The following is a 21,392-nucleotide window of genomic DNA, read 5'->3' on the forward strand; positions in this document are numbered from 1 at the left end:
CGTCAGTGGCGTGGGGGACTTAATGAGAGCCGTGATTACATTGAATGAAGCAAGTCCATTAATCTTCCACCTTGAAGAATTCTTTTAACTACTACGGCGAGCTGTTTCATAAATCCTTACATAATTTCGGCAGCATGTTACTGATAGTGTTTACTTAATTTTACTGTAATTAAGTTTAGCTCGATCTCTGTACAAAACAGTCTTTGTTAACATTGACTAAAGTTGGTAATAGAATTTGATTAATCAATTTGGATAGGACTAAGCTTGTAACAAATTACGAATTACGAGAAACGGATGGTTTGTGGCCTTCCGGGATAAGTATAACAGAAAATGGCTGAAAAGTTAGATGCCCCAAAAATGTCCCGCATTTTATATATAAAAGATAATAGTTACCTTCACCAAGATGCGCTTATCGTTTCAAACACATTGGGATCTGTAACAAAATGAGATAAAAAATTAAAAAAAATCATCAAATTATCAGCACACGATTGTATGGAGTTTGTTAAATGAAGAAATTATTATTTTGTGTCGTCCTTTAAATAAAATAAATATTGAACCTATATAAGTTATCGGCTACTAAGTTAAGAAATTAACAAAAATCTACTTATTAGTATAGAGCAGACTCCACGCGGTTTTACCTGCGTAGTTCCCGTTCCCGTAGGAATACGGGGATAAAATATAGCCTATAGCACCCGGGGACAGTGTAGCTTTCCAACAGTGAAAGAATGTTTCAAATCGGTTCAGTAGTTTCGGAGCCTATTCAATGCAAACCAACAAACAATCATTCTTTCCTCCTTATAATATTACTATTTAGTAGATGTACAGAAGAACGGGGAATAACTTTATTTATCGAGTATACCGTGAAGACGGTCAGCTATACTTTGTTATAGGCTTTATACTTTGTTCTATTTACAAATGTTTTTAAGTAAGCTGTCAAAAAGTACTTACTGCTAAAAATAGCATAAAAACATAAGCGAGATACTAGACTACTATGACATTGTGAAGAATTCTTTCCTCATTAATATTTCTTTTAATAATATTAGTATTTAGTAGGTATGATGAACTGTGAATAACCTTAATTATCGAGTATGACGTGCAGACGGTGATATGCTATTATACTCGTACTTTGTTATAGGCTTTACACTTTGTTATATTTCCAATTTGTTTTAGGTAAGCTATTAAAAAGTGCCTACTGTTAAAAATAGCATAAAAACATCAGCGAGATACTAGACCTATATTATGACATTCTGATATTGAATACGGCTGGTACATGATCCAAAGGAAGTGGCGGCATTGAAGCGAATTGTTCCATCATCGCATGAGTTTGCTTAATGATATCCAGTAACACGAGCTAATGTGTAAACAATGGACCACCCCAACGTGCCTCCTTGACGGTTATTTATATCAAAATTAATAAATATGTTGTGTATCTCAAACATGAGTCACAATGGTTATTTTTCTATCTGATACATTCTCGAATATTATTATATATATTACATGTCCTGACTGTCTGATTGATACATAAACAGAGAGCTGAACTACCACTAAAACTGTCTTGTTACATAAAAACTGTCATCATCATCGGCTTTTTAAATGGCAGATAGCTCAAGTGAACCGCTCGATGCTGGCGGCTCGAGACCGTTGTGCTTGGAGGTCCATGCAAGAGGGCTATGTCGAACAGTGGACGTCTATCGGCTGATGATGATGATGACAGGGTCAGGTCTCCATGCTGCGTTGTTCCAATTCTGATTAGACTTAAGATTTGACGCTAAAACGTTGACCAATGGCTTAGGATTCATACCATCAACTTCCTAACCCCGAGGTGCTACTGAGAATTTTATGGAAGAAAACTCTAATATATTGTAACCTGACCGCTGACCAGTGTGGCGTGGCGTGCACAAAGCTTTTAATTAGTAGAACACGTAGAAATTGTACAAAATGTAAAATTAGTTTTCCAATACGGGTTCATAATAAACTAAGTCCTCAGAGTATGCAGTGCATTTTTACATCTATGAAGAGAACGCCGCTGGCCCTGGCCTCATAATCCGAAGCCACACAAGCTAATCACTGGATAAACGAAGCAGACGCTTATACAAATACTTTTAACCAATGTCCCACTAAAATTTGATTATATTACTCGTATCGAAATACTTACGAGTATAGTTTGGTGCTGAGTAAACAATATCTAAAGACGTAAAACAACAGAAGTTGCGCGACGCGCGTCCATTTTGGGCGCTGGTGCCATCAGAGCTCCGACGCAATAAAGTTATCTTTTATTTACTTTATACATTATCTCAGTTACGATAGCGCAAAGTGTGTATGATTTACGTATTAAAATAAAAGTTAAAAACATACTATGCGATTATTTTAAATTACTTGAGTACTACCTACATTAAATAGATAAACATGATTTAAAAATGTATACAAACTAGTTGCAGATACTTTAGATTTCGATACAGCTGACTAAATAATAATATACATGCTCGGCTGCCAGACATAATGTAATATTATTAATAATATTACATTTAGTCAAGTTATATTATTTTCTTTATACAATAAGTATAAAGTATAAAGTAATAAGTATAAAGTAAGTCTGAGATGATGATACGATAACCTGGGGTTATACAGATCCGTGGTTCATTCAACTCATACCACTGATCAGTAAATACAAGGCACCGTGCCTTGTATGTACTAATCATTGAAATTATACCGGAACGCTAACTAGTTTGACTGTACTTACAATATGTTTGTTGGAGGGGTTGTAACTCGCAACACACAAAGACACAAAGCCTTAGAGCGAATACATATTAAGTATATAGAAATTACTAAGTTGACCTGACCAGAGAATTCCTCGCATCGGGATCTCAAAGATTAAAAGTTATGTTATATGCAACTCCGCTTGATAAATATTCAATATTTATTGTCTTTTAAGTATTATAGTCATAGTCAGAAACGATCGGAAAAAATGCCATTTATGAAAATAGGCGTAAAAAAACTTCTTCCGGTGTCAATAATCGTTACGATTGGCCGTCCGCGTTTCGGCCTTCACAAATTGAAACCGTAAAATCTGGAAAGTTAGTTTTGAAAGATCACTCGAAGGTTCCAATGCAAAAAAAATCTTATTATGCAAAAATATAATGCCCGAATCGATCTCAATTGTAACTATATTGTAGCATTTTATTGAATAACAATAATAATAAAAAATTTAATTATATTTCAATAGAATAATAATATATTAACAGCTTATTATCGTAATTATTATATTGCTTCATAAAAATATCTAATCTAATGTATTCTAGTTAGGAGCAAGAACAGTATAATATAGAGACACTGAAGGATTCCTGGCTCTAGTGTCAACTTTAAAAACACTTGCAGTGCGCGAAGTACATTTATTTTTATACAACAGCACACTCCAGGGGTTATTGAACGTAACACGCAATGTAGTTAACAGTTACAATGTCGATAGGGATTAAGGTTTTCTTCAATTTTGAAGGGTCTGACACCTGATACAGTAATTTATATATAGGTAGGTTTTCTTAAGTCGGTTATACGCGTAAACGTCATTTCCAGAGCCTTGTTATTGAAATTATTATACTACTAGCGGACGCCCGCGACTTCGTCCGCGTGGAATTTAGTCTTTCACAAATCCCTCGGGAACCATGGATTTTTCCGGGATAAAAAGTAGCCTATGTGTTAATCCATGCTTATAATATATCTCAATACCAAATTTCAGCTAATTCGGTTAAGTAGTCGAGGCGTGAAAGAGTAACAAACATTCATGTCATTAAAATCATCAGTTTTCGCAAATTTAGGGAAACCGTGGATTTTCTCGGGATAAAAAGTAGCCTATGTGTTAATCCAGAGTAAAATCCATTTTCATTCCAAATTTTAGCCAAATCACTTCAGTAGTAGCGGCGTTAAAGAGTAACATCTATACAACTTTCGCGTACGATTACGTATCGTACGCCTGATTTCACACCCGCGCAGTCTTACCCCTCGTCGCCCGCATATCATGGGAGTGTCGTCGAACTAGCCAGACTATACAAGTGTTGGTATACAAATAACAGATAGTACGCAGACGGGAGTTCTGTTATGCACTAAAAGAAGCCATGATCAGTATGCAACGGCCGGTCCCGCGGGCCCCGCTCGCCGTCTACATACATATCATCAGCTCGCATTGTTCAACTCACTCGTATATTGTCCATTTGAACTGGAACTGGACGTGCTGATTTTTTTAATTACTACTAACTAGCTGGCAAGTGAAATTCAGAACTTTAAAAACTTGTGACGGCAAGTTTACCAACTATAGTTTGGTATACAAATACGTGCGTAATACTCGACTTCATACCCGCGCAGTCCTTTCCCCCAGTCGCCCGCATATCACGGGTATGTCATCAACAAACTTGCCAAGCTTGAATCTGTACAAAATGGATATTCAACACACAAATATACAAATAAAATACATAAGTAAGTATACCTTCTTAAATTAATTTGTCTGAGAGATTCTGGCGTCTTTTCCTAGGTCAGGGCAATTAAAACATAATTGTAAATATATGCTGAAGTTATAAGATCACAATCAGATTACGTAGAGCGACTATCATCAAAAAAGATCAGAGATCATTAAGCATTTTCGCGTTCCGGAACGATGCCGCATTTCAACAATAGATCAGTAGGTTGAATACACTGGATTGCAAGGAATCTGTAATTTTATAACAAAAAAATCCTGAAAATTAGTGAATTTAGTTAGAATAACGAGTTTTATGTCAGAAATTCTTTCCACCGTAATAGAAAAACGCCGATATCTTCAGATTGGCTTATTCGGATTTTCATCGTATATAGCTACTAGGTACTAGGAAGCATCTTATCATGTTTTGAAAGCTATGAGCTTAGCTTAGCATTGATCGGCCCTTTAGTTTAGAAGTTTCGATGCACCAGGTAGACACAAAAATAAAGAAAATTTTTACGTCGAACTACGTAAAAATTTCGATGTCGACGTCGTACGAATTAAAATTAGGTATTGTTTTATTTCCCATATATTTTTTTATTAAAAACATGTCCTGCAGCCATTTTTGCATATTCTCTTGAAAAACGATAAATTCTGAAAGCTCTTCTGATTAAAATTCAATTTCTAAAATCCTTGTAGGAAATGGAAAGATCAGTTTTTGTGGTGAGTCATAGTTTGCCATAGCTTTCTCCAATTAGGAATTCCCTATGATTTCATTGTTTGTGTCACTAAATGCAAATTGTATCCATACAAGGTGTGAGTTGCAAGGCTAGTTGCAATATAATTATGATCGACAGGGACTCTAGATGCACTGAATATTAGCTCCGATTGAAATTAGAAAGTGTCTTCGACAAAACAATTCGAATTGATGAACGCAGACTACCGCAAAACCGCATGCGTGTGCTTTTATATACATAGAAATACATATTTTATAACTTTATTTACCGTGAATTAAATAGTTTACTTAGCTTGTTTTAATACTAAAATCGGTTATTCTAGTTAGTCCGTTCTATTTTATTCACGGTTGTGTTTCAATTTGCTTTTCTTTATTGTACCACAAATGCTGGGTCGGACAAGACTTGTAGGAATAATTGAGTGAATGCAACCGCAGTCTCATTAGTGCCACTTCCTTAACATTAGTATGCGATTAACTTTTATATTAATATATAACAATAATGCGTTCGGTATTCAATATGAGTATGAAGAGTGGAATTCATATTATACTCCGTTATGTTGAATCTAAATAAACAAAATATCTCGTCGAAATGACTCATCGTCACTGGGACATAAAACCAGTTTTGAGATGCATGGGTTCCGTACCTTTGATAGAATTATTGTTTATCTCTCGTATCCTCTTTAAAAATAATATTATCTCAGTGAGTATTATTATATCAGTTATTGAACTCGAAAGCATTTTATGAAATTGTTTTTTTCATATTAAGATAAAAAAAATATAATTAAGAGTTTTTGCGTAAAAAAGTAGGTACTTACAGGTGACAGGTGAAATTCGTATTCGACACATTCAATTATTCGAATCAACATACCTATTAATTTTGTTGCAGTTAGTAAAAAAGAGTGTGTTGATCGACCCCCCCACCATGTGGACAGCCAACATCGAGCGAGTCGCAGGGATTCGTTAGATGCAGGCGGCTCAGAATCGTGATGTTTGGAAGTCTCTACAAAGACCTATGTCCTGAAGTGGACGTCCATCAAACGACGATTGACAGCAACAAATTCCTTTGAAGACATGTCTTAAAAGGCCGTATTGAATAAAGCTAGAGATGTAAGTTAGAGTTCTAAGTTTAAAGTTAAAACCTGGATTCTGAGAAAAGGTGAATCAATTTCAGTATTAAAGATTCTGTTTCTTTTTTACGAAGGGTCTTTGTGACGCGATGAGTGAAGTGTGAAATATGAATAACATACTTTGTATATTTTCACTAAGTAAGCACTTTCAATTCGTGACACATAAATTGTTAAAATCTATATAAATGAAAATGTAATTTTATCGCCGAGGGAAGAAAGTGACTCATTAATTATTAGGAGTACCTATTATCGACGTAGCAACAACTAGGGTCAACTTTGTTAAAAAACATAATCTACAGCGATTTTTCCAGTTTACTTTTTTCTTACACTACATATATTTTAAAGCAATCAAAGCAAAGTTAATACGTTCGAACAGATTTTGTGCTTGTGTGCTTCAGTGAGACTAACGAACAACAATACTATATATGCCTATCAATTGCAAAAAGTGCATGACAAACGAATCACCCGAGAGCAGTATCAAATCACACGAGGTGTGGACTGTAGAGGTGAGCGACCGTCCACGGGTCATCGTCGCGATGCATGGCTACCACTGTCCACTGATTCATCTTACAGGCTCACACTATGTACCTATACCTATCACATATAAAAGTTCCTATCCGCATACGAACATACACATAGGTATATATAACATACATGACATTGACAGATAAATACAAAGGGTATTGTTTATTATTCACATCACTAGTTGTAATTTTTACCCACGACGGTATGAAGATAAATATACGTTTGGACTGGAGTGAGAGGATGTTTGTGCAAACCAATGTCGTCATTTATCTCCAAACTACTAGTCTGATTTTGATGCGGTTTTGTTTTGGGTTAGGTTTGATGGGTGCATGTTCTTAGAGAAGTAAATGTTTGGGGACAACTCGCTGCAGTAAAAAATTGTTTACTTAAACTCAATGATTGCCAATTGCTCTTATTACTTACTAAATTGCAGCCACTAGCCAATTTTAACATCTAATAAGTATGTCTTAAAAGTATGTAAATATAAATTTTGCATTAAAATATAACAGAAAACTTCAAAAACACTCAAGGCATTGTTTTAATTCTACACCAATGCTTCTTTTTCACAATACTCCTAATGGAAAAGGATAGAATTCCCTATTTTAAGACTCTACCGTTTTCAAGATCTTTATACAACCAACTGAACTCTATTATGTGCACTTTTCAATGGATTCGTGCAAGCAGAATCGATTTGGAGTTTGTCCGGTCATTACCTACCTCAATAGCACCGATTTAGCATTACAGTACTTGTAGACGCTGTATAAGTTAAAGCCTGCAGGCTAATTCACTAACGTTTTCGTTTTTTTTATATTTTAAAATTATTTCAAACATTCATTATTGCCCATTATGCAAGTAAATACTGTTTTAATGTTATTCAGATAGTCTAATTAAAATTAGTTTATAATTGTACCATCTAAAATGTGTCGAACTGCTTAGTGCATTCGCAGTTTGAGGCACGTTTAGTGCCTCGCTAAACTCAAAGTTCCTCGTATACCGAGGTAGCTAACAGTTATATAATCTGTGGTTACGCTTTTAGCCCTAAGGCACTAAGGCGTGTTTCGCTGGAGGTTTGCTCGTGTTGGAATCTGACTCATATCTTGAGCCATTTGTTTACTGTGTTATTGTGTTAAATTGTCTGTAGTTTTTATTCTTGTTATAACAATTTACAAAGACACATTTACATTCATATTATTTTTCTCAGTTAAAAGAATCTTTCTGCTTAACACTTTTAATAAAGGCGACCCTGGTCTACCCTAACCACCCGGCAATTTACTAATACTATATACACAAGATTTTGATAGTTCTACTTTAATTAATAATGAAATCATTACTTTATCAAAAAAAGTTTGCTATAACATTTTTAATTTGTCCCCATCGGAAACAAGCAACGATTGTTGACTGTACAGCCCGAGTCTTACAACATTTTTTTGAAGACTTAATATTGATTTGTTTGTTAGTTTTCTTGTTTATTAAGCTTGTTAGTGCCAAAAAATAATAATAGAATTTCACAAGTGTTTCATCGTCGCTTTGGTACACCGGCGAACTTATTGAGCAAAAGAGTGATTCAAAATATGGTTTTTCTTTTCAAAAACATATTTTTTTAAGCCAATTATTTAATCAGATCCTAACTTATACATTATTTTTCATTTTTATTTATATTTATTTGGGACAGAAAACATTTAAATTTTAAAGGTTAGTAAAGACTTAAATTACCATGCAAAGTATGCATCATATTATTATCTCCATATACATACTTTTATTCGTTGGTTTAGGGACCGACATTGTATTAGCCGGTGGGCAGTCTCCTTTAATTCACAAGAAATTATTTATAAACCTATAGAATACCATGTTATAAAGTGTGCTTTCATTTCAGTGTTACGTATTTTATACTAGACTTTGACGTAAGCTTAGTCACGAGATTACGCACGTGGGTTTAATCTTCTTTGTTATACAGAGCGAAAGATAACAACATTTAGTTGTGTACTGTTATGTATAATTATAATTAACATATTTCTTAAAATAACTAGACGATTTACCTGTATTACCAAATCTCGTCTGGGTACGCAATCGCTAAATTTAATTAATGTTATAACTTTCACCTGCCTTTATACAACGATTATATTTTATAGATTACTCTAGTCAACCTAGCCCCTAGGTCGGCTAGAGACCGTTGTGCTTGGAAGTCCATGCAAGACGCCATTGTCCAGCAGTGGACGTCTATCGGCTGATAATGATGATGATGATGATGATGATGATGGTGATGGTGATGATGAAGTTGGTGAATAAACACCAGTATCCAATACAATACAATCTCAGTAACCGACTTCCAAAAAGGAGGAGGTTCTACGTTCGGCTGTATGTATGTTTTTTTTTTTTTTTTTTATGTATGTTTAGCGATAATTTCGTCAATTATGGACCGATTTTGAAAATTCTTTTTTTGTTTTGTAGGGTTTACTTCCAGGGTGGTCCCATTTTTTTCATGTCAGGATCTGATGATGGCATCCTGGAGAAATTGAGGGGAACTTTCGAAAGTTGTAGAGACGGCTAGTACGTTTGTTAGTGTTTCCATAAGGTATTTTAAACCACTACAACTTTATGAAGGTTTGGAGTTGGTCTGATGATGGAGCCGAAACACAGACGATGGAACTCGTCAAGGATTTACAGCAGTCACCTTTTGTTTGGTCTTGATTACTTTGTATTGATGAGTACTTTCCACCTATATGGGTTGTGACTGTATTAAAGGTCTGGTGATGAAGACGAGGGACAGTGAAGAGAACTCCTGGACGGTTCACAGTAGCTACCTTGTGTTTGGACTTGATAAATTTGTATTGATGAGAACTTACCACCTAGATGGATTTGGACTGTATTAGGGGCTGATGATGAAGACGAGGGACAGTGAAGAGAGCTCCTCGACGGTTCACAGTAGCTACCATGTGTTTGGACTTGATAAATTTGTATTGATGAGAACTTTCCACCTAGATGGATTGCGACTGTATTAAGGGTCTGGTGATGAAGACGAATCACAGTAAAGAGAATTCCTCGACGGCTCTCAGTAGCTACCTTGTGTTTGGACTTGATAATTTTGTACTGATAAGAACTTTCCACTTAGATAGGTTGCGACTGTAGGTACACACGCAGTGGGTATGCTAACTCTAAAAAAAAAAAAAAAAATTCAACCGACTTCCAACTCAAAAAATAACTTTAACTAAAAAGCAAAAAATAACATCCTACATATGTGCTACCTTCTGATCAGTTTGAAGGCGGTGCCAAGCCAGTGTCGTGTTTTAATTAAAGCTGTTTCTGGAATAACCACAGAAATTTTGTAGTTTAAGCGTATTTAATTAAAACATCACTGGCTTGGCACCGCCTTCAAACTGATCAGAAGGTAGCTTCTAGCTAGCTAAAGTTATTTTTTGAGTTGGAAGTCGGTTGAATTTTTTTTATTAAATTTTTTTTTTTTTTACAATAGATTGTTCGATGGTTGACGGCTGTTCCGGTGCAAATTCGGTCAACCATCTGCGCAGCATGGCGATAATGTAAGGTCATCGCCTTGTTCGCTGAACCGATAGTAACTACCTAGTACAGTCGCAATTGACCTCCATTAGTCACAAAACATATCAACATACGAGCAATATACGCCTCGTGAGTGTGATAGGGCAAAGAGAGCAAAACTATACTAGCAAGTAAGGAATATAATATTACTTACTTGCTAGTATAGTGTAACATTATAATATTAATGCATACTATCGAGGAATCTTTAGATATTCAGTCAGAGATTAATCCAGATTTTCCGTGACAGATACTCAAGTCTCAAATCTCTGGATTAGCACTATTATTATGGATAGTTTATAATAGTTATTTTCGAAGACAATTGACCGAAGGATTATAATTTTATACAACCTACCATTTTGTTAAAAAGTAAAAGATGATATCAGATTCATAGGCTCTTTATAAATCTATGTCTAAAATGCAGTGTTTTTTTCTCCTGTGGGTACATAGTTATTGCATTATATTTTTGATGTCCTAAAAGGGAATAGGGCCAACCAATCCATTGGCATATAATTATGGAAATTGGTTAAAATAAAATTGAAGTTTTTGGTTTGGAGCCTTTAAGAGTTAGACCAATTACGCTGCACCAATGTGGGTTGGGTGATAATAATGTGACATTAGAGTTGAATGTGTGTGTTTTTTTTTATTTGTATAACGCTTGACTGTAATCATGCCTGATGGTAAGCGAAGATGTAACTGGGATTGCTATGAGATTGATGATTACGACTAGGACAACTCGGGGGTTTCCACATCACCTGTGGATTTTAGAAATGATAGCACCTGTATGGAAAGCACGTGCTTTTGCCATCAAGCGTGATTGCAGCCAAGCGTTAGTCTGTATGGTATAAAAATATTTCTATAAATAAAAACCCAATAGATAGCCTAATGTATGACTCGAACCCTAACGAACTTGTAGTACTTTTACTGTAACAAAATACTTCGTGACCGGACACTTGAAGCCTAATCACGATTTTACAGTTAAAGTTCACGTTACATTTACAGTTGTAAAGTTTCCTTTAAATATTTTTAGGACGTAGATAACGTCTCGTTGAAAGTTTGTTATATTTTATTGCCTGAAACAGTTATGAATATTTAGCAAAACATAAAATATTGTGATTCCCCCCCGTATTCAAATTTATAATCCAGATAGATTAGAAATACCTACATAAGGAAAAGAAATATCTGAAAGAATTAACTTCTGACAGATGTTACAAGCAAACATTTAATGTACTGTCACGGAAGAATGAAAAAATCCCTCTAATTTACTTATAATCGTTGAAGAATTTCCTTACAAGAACACAGTCCTGGCTGTAGCATAAAGTTATTTCTATCATTTTAATGATTGACCACTAAAATGAAGAAACGTGCAAAATAAGTTATAACTTGGCAGTAAAGTAATAACTGTAATTTATTTATTTATTTGTAACTAGCTGACGCCGCACGGTTTCACCCGCGTGGTTCCCGTTCCCGTAGGTATACGGGGATAATATATAGCCTATAGCTTTCCTCGATGAATGGACTATCTAACACTAAAAGAATTTTTCGAATCGGACCAGTAGTTCCATTAGCGCGTTCAATCAAACAAACAAACAAACTCTTCAGCTTTATAATATTAGTATAGATATAAATTCAATTTATGACTGTTAGCTGTAATTACATACTAAGTATGGTATTGTCACTGTAATTATTAAGTGTAATTAAGAATTATAATCTCGCAATATCTTTTCATTGCTTAAGAATAAATGTTTCAAATACTTTACTTGTTTGTCATAATTCTATAAATTACACACTGCGTAGGTCGACCAACAGTGCTCTTTTTAAGCCCTGACGCAAAAAGAGGGGTACTATAAGTTTGACGTGGCTGTCTGTTTGTCTGTCTGTCAGTCTGTCTGTGGCACCATAGCTCCCGAACGGATGAAGTGATTTCAATTTGTTTCGAGTTGAAAGTGGGGAAGAACAACCGAATGTCTGCTAGGTATGTATATAATATACTTATACGTATATAATATACTCGAGTGGGGTCTCAAATGAAAGCGCACTGAAAGAGAGTATTGACACAGTAAGTATTGATGATTTATTCGAGAGTGTAATTAGCAATTACATGACATTAGGGTTTTTTTTTTAAATTTTACATGTTATCATGTGACACGTTTATAAAAGCATCGATGTTGGTATACCTCGATATACAGTGACTTTTAAACCGGTTTTCGGGTATTGCAAAATGTTAATAAAGGCATCAATATCAGAACACGTTTTGTACGACCGGTTTTTATCACGGATACAGCAACTTGGCGATTATTTGGTAACACGAGGTCAGGTGGCCACCTTACCGATTTTCTCGTTGATCTGTTCGTTTAGTATTTAATTAATCTGTATAATAATTGAATATACTAATAAATCAATGTAGCTTGGTATGAACATGTACTGCGGAGGGATGAAAGTCATATGACAAAGATTTTTAGATGCAGGTATAGAAAGTGTAGCAATACCAAAATCGGTAAGGTGGCCACTTGACCTCGTTCATGTGTTTCTAGTAATATTACTAGAAAAATGTTGAATTTGCATGGGGAAGGACACAAAAGAAGAGGAAGGCCAAAAAAGAGATGGTTGTGGTGTGTAAAAGCGGATATGTGTGTACAGGGAGTGGATAATGTGTTGACGAGTTAATAGAGACGAATGGAGAAGATTGACATATTTTGCCGACTCCATTTAAATAGGATAAATAATGTAGCTACTCGTATTTAGCACCATTTAAATAAAAGTGCATTTGAAACTTTGGGTAGTAGAAAATGTTTGTAAGCAGGTTTGCCACGTACCTACTCGTATATAATAGGGGCGTAACTATTACTTTGTGATTTGTGTTATCTAAGAGGAAAGCAATGCAAGCATGCAAAGCAAAATTAATTGCAACTATGGACGCATCATAAAATCTAAAAGGCATTATGAATGTCTATGCTTCAGATTCCCTTAGTTTAATTTCCCGTTACAAATTAACTAAGTGTACTACTTGTGACCTTGTAATATTTGTTGCTTATGTAAGTTGAACACGAACTTTAGACAAATGTGCAAAGGATTTTACTCATAAACTGTAAAATAATAATTCAGGAAAGAGTAGTAAGTGCAGAATTGGCAAGTTATCAAAAGTGTTATGTATTTTATGTATGTACAATACGTAGGAGTAGTAATTCTTGAAATTTTCATTTATTGAAAATAAATCTGAGGTTTGGAAAGTCACAAAGGAATATTTGTTTATATTTTAAACTATTCGATCGAAAAGTCCAAATAGTCCACTTGATGTCAAGTAACAACAAACATACATACAAACAACAGCATAACAACTGCCTACTCTGCAATGCCCAACTCCTGACATCCACTATATTAAACACAGTTGTTACCCATATGTGCTTACGTAACGAACAAGTAAAACCTCTTTTAGGTAGTGCTTAGTCGTTTTCAAGATCCCATTCAACATTTGATACTACTTTAGGATGAACGTATAATTTTCGCACTGATGTTACAGGGAATTGGGTATTACCGATAATACCTCACATCATATATTACGTAAGACATGCTTTATTGTAATAAATAAGGGGTGGCAACCTTGGCCGCGGTGCGTAGGCCGCAGGCCGCAGCGCACCCCAACAAAAACGTCGACGACCTTGCGAGGTCGCTTTTAATCATGATCAACAGAAATGTTTTCACCGTATACTCCGAAACGGGTGGGCCTTACACCTTACACTCCACATAATTCTTTTGTAATTTACATCAAATCATATTATTGTGGTTATTGGGCATAACATGAGGTTGTATATTTTTTCGTAATAAAATATAAGGACGGCAAGTGTAGTCAGGTCTAGATTGTCAATATTTGAAATGGAAGGTTATAAACGACACTTTTCCGAGACTGCTATAATAAGCGGTTTTATATCGGATAAACATGCCAAAAAGATTTTTACTCAGTTCACAGATATTATTCGATTTCCTTATAAAAATTATCAAATAAACTAGGTATAGACAAAGGAGGCTAAGGCAGTGTGAAAGTCACTAGAGCTGAAAATCGGGACTTTCTAAGGTATTTTTAACATAAATAGAAACAATAATGTCGATGCTGCCCTGACCAGTAGTAGGAGGATGCCAGTAGCGTCTTTGTTGAACTATAACACAAAGTAAAGAGGACTGGTGTTGTCCTTGAATGACAAAAACATCATTTTTTGTGATGTTATGTTACACCATATTGTAACATGCTTTGCTATGCGTAACGTTTAGCATTTTTGAATACTAACATTGTTAGTACATTGCCGCAAGTGACGCCAGATTACATAAATTAAAAAAAAACAGTATAAAGAACTCTAAAATTCATATTTTGCAGTCTTAAATATTTTTTTTGGAAAATCCCAATCTCGAACAATCCGCAGCGTGGAAGTAAATAAAAGATAAGCTTCGTTTCTATAATTGTTAATTTACCCGACTGCGGATGTATTGATGTTTTTCGAGCATGTACATAGTACCCATTAGCACGCTCTACAGAGTTTTGCTAATGGATACTATGTATACTACGTAGAGTTGTAGAGTTTGCTAATGGGTTTGAGTAAACTGTATGATGATGGTTAAAAAGGTGTCATCAATAAGGGAGTATATTATCCCCTTTTAGGGTATATTTTTTGCTTAGGTCAGGTGTTTTGAATTTAATTACTTATTTATTAAAAAAAAAAGTAGAACTGGAATGAAAATATCTACTCGTATTATTAGATATCAAATAGATTTTTTGCATTAATTATTTTCTACGTATTATTTTATAATACGAGTATATTATAAAAAAATATATTATTTACTCCACATGTTGTATACTTCTGCATTATAAGTTGGGAACAAGTAACGCAATAACTTGTACAATAATGATAGTATAGAAAGAGTAACTGTAGGCACTTTGCGGCTAATGTGGCAGTGTGCGACCAAGATGAGGTGCTAAACAAACGGTTCCGACACCGCGAGCCGCGACGTTGCGGCCCCGTCGCCCGTCCTTGTTCAGTCTATTGTGTTACTCCAATATGAATGTTGAATGGAGACCGCCGACAGTTTCCCGCCGCAAAACATAATATAGATTATCACGAATTTTATCTTTCAGCAAACTGCCTACAATAGTTTCAAAGGTCGTTTAAATGTAGAGCAGAGCGCTCAGTTTTATACTTGGTTCATTGTTATTAAAATTACGGTTTTTTTTCAACGTACCCTACGTACCCAACGTAACCTACTACTAAAGTGTGTCTAAGTTACGATAACGCGCTATACAGTTATGTAAGAATCTAACATAATATAAATAATAATAATTGCTGATAAACTATGAAACGTGAATTAAATGGCGGTTTCCAAATATTTTTGTATTTTGCAAATATTATTTGCATTTTGAAGCCGTGATAGCCCAGTGGATATGACCTCTGCCGGAGGGTGTGGGTGGGCCCCGGACCGGATTGGTCGGGGCATGCACCTCCAACTTTTCAGTTGTGTGCATTTTAAGAAATTAAATATCACGTGTTTCAAACGGTGAAGGAAAACATCGTGAGGAAACCTGCATACCGGAGAATTTCCTTAATTGTGCGTGTGTGAAGTCTGCCAATTCGCATTGGGCCAGCGTGGTGGACTATTGGCCTAACCCCTCTCATTCTGAGAGGAGACTCGAGCTCAGCTGTGTGCCGAATATGGGTTGATAACGTAAAGTAATTTGCATTTACGGATTAGTAAGTCAATCCGAGGTCCAACTTTCGTCTCACAAAGTACCGAATTATTCATTTCGTAACCAAATTAAACTATTACCGTAAAGATTGCAGGGAAAAATGGCAACAACTGCTTCTGCTCAGGCTGCAATAGTTTAACGGTAAGAGCGGTCGGATTCATCACCGCGGGGGTGTGGTGGTTCAATCCCCGCCACGTTGGTCTATTGTCGTACGCACTCCAAATATAGCCTTGCCCGACTAGTTACAGGAGAATGGGAATATTAGTCATATTTAAAACGGCAATTTAAATATGACTAATCACATCACTTCACACTAATATATAAATGCGAAAGTTCGTGTGTAAATGTGTTTGTTCCTCCTTTATGCAGCGGGTACTTAAGCGATTTTGTTGAAATTTGGATGGAAATAGATTTTACTCTGAATTAACACATAGGCTTCTTTTCATCTTGGAAAAATCCATGGTTCCTGCGGGACTTGTGAAAAACTGAATTCCACGCGAAAGAAGTCGCGGGCGTCTGGTAGTATTCAATAAATGGCAATAAAATGGATATGGCAAATATACTTAATTTTAAAAAAAAGAGTTACTCCAAAAATAGGAAACTAAAGACAAATAACAGCTACAGTTGCATGCAACAAATCAAGTAAACGTCATTCATTTATTACGCGGATATTACCACAAGTAGTGATTTCCTTTATAAGCTGTCAGATAAAACACTTCTAATCACACCTAACAACAACTTGATCTGTTCCAATTGTTTTTATTTCATTGTTTATTTCTATTATTAGATGATAAAGGCACTTGTTCTTTTGTATTTTGAAAACTCTTTGGTAAATAAACAACTTAACAATACACACGAGACAATGTTAATATCTATTAAATTCTAAATGTAGGTTATACTGACATATGTATAATTATATATACTTTATCAGCGGATCCAATCAAGCTTCGCTTTGAAAGTTACGCAACCAATCAATCGCAAGAAAGCTATCGGCAACAAACAGACAAAAAAATAATAATTAATAATAATAATTGGAATTGTTGATACGAAGTAAAAGTGCTTGTAAGCGGACCTTGTATTTAATTGTCAATCAGCCATTTGATATACAAGGCCATACGAGAACTCAATAATTGTATCCATGACTGTAAGCTAACTATATCGACTCTGGGTAATGGAATACAGCTTATGAGTAGTACGGATATTTGGAACTACCATTCGCTGGATGCAGACGGCTTAGAATCGTTATGTTTGGTAGTCCCTACAAAAGGTCTATGTCCTGTAGTGGACGTCTATCGGCTGGTATGATGATAAATTTCCAAAGTACCAATGCGCTGGACCGAAGTCTCATTCATCAATGCAGTTGATCTCTTAATGTAGTCCAGGAGCTACTTGACGAGCCAGTAGTGCAAGAGACAGGACAGTAGAACTTGCCACTACCTATTGTGACGACTAAGACCATGTCAAGATTGACGACAAGTAAGAGAATAATCTGACTATAGGCAAAATTAGTATAATGTGCTTAAGTGCTATTTGCTTATCCTTTCTATTAATTTACATTATAAGTTAACAGAGAAAACTATGATCAGTTAGTTACATTACCTCTTTTCAGATAAATAATAACGATTTTTAATTCTAAGGTACCTAAGAAGACAGAAATTACGGTCCGATATGACCTCAATATCAAATAACAAATCAAACTAGCCAATTGGCCTATAAATAAGCATCGTCCGCTTCAATTGAGTTAAGATCTACACCGAGTTATGAGTTGCACGTAATAGCGATAGATTTTATATGCGACTAGCATTTACCCGTGACTTCATCCGCGGCTAATTGGGTTTTTGAAAAAAAAATTATTGATTTTTTTAATGTATTTTAAAACTTTATTATTAATAATATTGATATTTAATACAAAAAACTTCAAAATTTTTTTTTTTAAAAACCCAATTGGGATTATCTTTATTAACTTATTGTATTTGGGGATTTGGATATTTTTATTAAAGCACAAAATAAACTTGAAAAGTTATAACATATTTTTTTCATCATTATCAACCCATATTCGGCTCACTGCTGAGCTTGAGTCTTCTTTCAGAATGAGAGGGGTTAGGCTAATAGTCCACCACGCTGGCTCAATGCGGATTGGCAGACTTCACACGCGCGGAGAATTAAGAAAATTCTCTGGTATGCAGATTTCCTCATTATGTTCCTTCACCGTTTGAGACGCGTGATATTTAAATTCTTAAAATGCACACAACTGAAAAGTTGGAAGTGCATGCCCCGGACCAGATTCGAACCCACACCCTCCGGAATCGTAGGCAGATGTCATATTCACTGGGCTATCACGGCTCTCAAATATATAAAAGTTATATGTCGCTGTGTATTTAAATCATGCATTTACAATATTTATCCAGCCTTCAGTTCTACGCAACATAATTAGATTTAACGCGGCTAGCTTATCACGTTGGAAGCCGATCTACCAAACTATACAAATCTATTTAAAATACGTTTAGGTACGGCTTTATTGCATTAGCTACGTTTCTTGACATTTGATTGAATCAACATTTTTTTTTTCAAGAATATTAGCCAAGCAAACACGATAAATATTATTTACTAGCTCACGCCACGCGGTTTCACCAGCGTGGTTCCCGTTCCCGTAGGAATACTGTGATAAAATATAGCCTATAGCCTTCCTCGATAAATGGGCTATCTAACACTGAAAGATTATTTAAATCGGACCAGTAGTTCCTGAGATTAGCGTGTTCAATCAAACAAACTCTTCAGCTTTATAATATTAGTATTATTATAGATTTACTAAATTACAAGCTAGTTAAATGATCAGGTAGTCTAAGATGGTAGCTGGCCAACTTGGATATGGGTATGTGTAGGTATAATTACTTGGATACAATAGTTAGTTAGGTATTATACCTATACCTAGTTAAAACGTGTAAATATAAACCCCATAACCAATCCTAATCCTAAATTGACCCGAATTGGGAATCGAATCCATCTCTGTTGTAAACCGCACCATAACATCTGCGCTAGAGAGGTATCATTTCGATATTGAAACCTGCGCTGATAGTGGTAAACATAAGGGTCGACAGTGCGTCTGTGTTTGTATGGAGAGCCGCTGTTTTACGAAACGGTGACAGAGCCAACAAACAACAGAGCCTTGACTTTTCTAAAGAGCTTGTGAACTAAGAATACTTGAAATGAATGAGTTTGTATTTGTAATGCCACGACCGTCCCGTAGCCGGTACTGCAGCCGGAGCGGTCTTGCGCAAGTATTGCTTTGCGTAAAGCCGCCACTGACATCATAGCGAGAGGTAGACCGGTGCCTTTAGGCCTATCGTGCGGTCTACTACACGGCCAGGCCTCCCTCCCTTTAGGAGGATGGGATAAGGCATAGTAGACGAATAAAGGTCCGTTTATATCTACAGACACAGTGCGTCACAGACAAATAGCGTGGCAGAAACCCACAGACACCGTCTATTCACACTGCCCAGCAGGTAGCTAGGGACACCTAACCTCCTTTTCTTAATATCTTAATGGCTAATTGTCATTTGGCATTAGCGGTCTTATTGTCATTTGTGTAAGGCGCTGTCAATTTTTGTTCAGGTTTCATGAAGTACTCTACGGACATGATCCGCACAGACAAAATATTCTTTCCGCGAATAATGGCCGAACGCAGCCCGTGTCTGTCAACGTCTACGCGGCCTCATTACGATAGATATAAATACGTTAATAAACACTATATAGAATAATATTATTTTGTCTGCCACGGCACGTGTCTGGCACGCTAAATGTCTGTAGATATAAACGGACCTTAACTGCGAAGTTGTTCCTGACCCAGCTCTTACGAGAGGCAGCAGCGACGTTTGCTACTGTCAACTTTTACTATAGAGTGCACGTTGAAATAAAGTCGAAAACAAGACTATTAATCCCCAAATGGCGTCGTAGGAATATAGGTTGACTAAATTTAAAACTTGAGCTTTACAATTTATCCTAAGTTATATGCATTCTGTAAATAATTTGATTGTACAAATATGTTAGAGCTTGGCACCAATTTAGATCTCAATTTTTGTCTAAGTTTATGGCCACGCATATTCTTAATATAGTTGGCGCCTATTTTCATATTATATGGTTTTATGGGATTAGTTTGAAAGTATCAAACGCCGCTTCGATGCGCATAATTTTTAATGACTTAATAAAGTCTGAAAATGAATCTTTTCGAATGAGATAACATCGCAATAATTTTATTAAACGCACATTAGGGCAAGCGCCCACTATAAGTTTTTCGCCACGCGGCCTAAACACGCTGCGGCATAAATACGTTAATAAACACTATATAGAAGAATATTATTTTGTCTGCCACGGCACGTGTCTGGCACGCTAAATGTCTGTAGATATAAACGGACCTTAACTGCGAAGTTGTTCCTGACCCAGCTTTTACGAGAGGCAGCAGCGACGTTTGCTACTGTCAACTTTTACTGTAGAGTGCACGTTGAAATAAAGTTGAAAACAACACTATTAATCCCCGGGGTTGTGGGAATATAGGTTGACTAAATTTAAAACTTGAGCTTTACAATTTATCCTAAGTTATATGCCTTCTGTAAATAATTTGATTGTACAAATATGTTAGAGCTTGGCACTAATTTAGATCTCAATTTTTGTCTAAGTTTATGGCCACGCATATTCTTAATATAGTTGGCGCCTATTTTCACATTATATGGTTTTATGGGATTAGTTTGAAAGTATCAAACGCCGCTTCGATGCGCATAATATTTAATGACTTAATAAAGTCTGAAAAGGAATCTTTTCGAATGAGATAACATCGCAATAATTTTATTAAACGCACATTAGGGCAAGCGCCCACTATAAGTTTTTCGCCGCGCGGCCTAAACATGCTGCGGCACAATGTCGCACTGCATCAAATTGTATCATCTACTACATGTACCTAAGTGTAGCTTTTTCGGACATAGCTCAGTCAGGGAAGTAGGTACCTACTACAAGTAGCATTCCTCTGATCCACTCTGCAGGACTTGGATGTTGGTTTAAGGCACTTTTTTTAAAAAGAATACTTGCCATGTCATCATATATTGTCAATATTCCTCTTCTCCTTCTTGCATGCCCTGTGTTCCTGTTTATAGACTATGTTTTCCATTTACCACCAGGTGGGCCGTCTACTTGTCCGTGAATTATTATAAAAAAATATGGCAGTGCTACGTTATGCCGCAGCGCTTTTTGAGAATCTCGTAGTGTACGCTTGGCCTTAGACGCATCGCA

The 21,392-nt window shown here is 35.8% G+C and overlaps 1 protein-coding gene across 1 annotated transcript in view; it reads right to left on the reverse strand.

Annotated features, from left to right (window-relative positions):
* LOC112043018 (solute carrier organic anion transporter family member 5A1) overlaps positions 1-21,392 on the reverse strand; it is a 74,049-nt gene that overhangs the window by 40,683 nt on the left and 11,974 nt on the right. The window contains exon 2 of the mRNA XM_052882658.1: positions 394-433. The gene's annotated coding sequence lies outside the window, so the exon portion shown is untranslated. The remainder of the gene's footprint in view (positions 1-393; positions 434-21,392) is intronic.

This window comes from Bicyclus anynana, chromosome 1 (assembly GCF_947172395.1).
Source record: "Bicyclus anynana chromosome 1, ilBicAnyn1.1, whole genome shotgun sequence".
NCBI classification, from domain to species: Eukaryota; Metazoa; Arthropoda; class Insecta; order Lepidoptera; family Nymphalidae; genus Bicyclus; species Bicyclus anynana.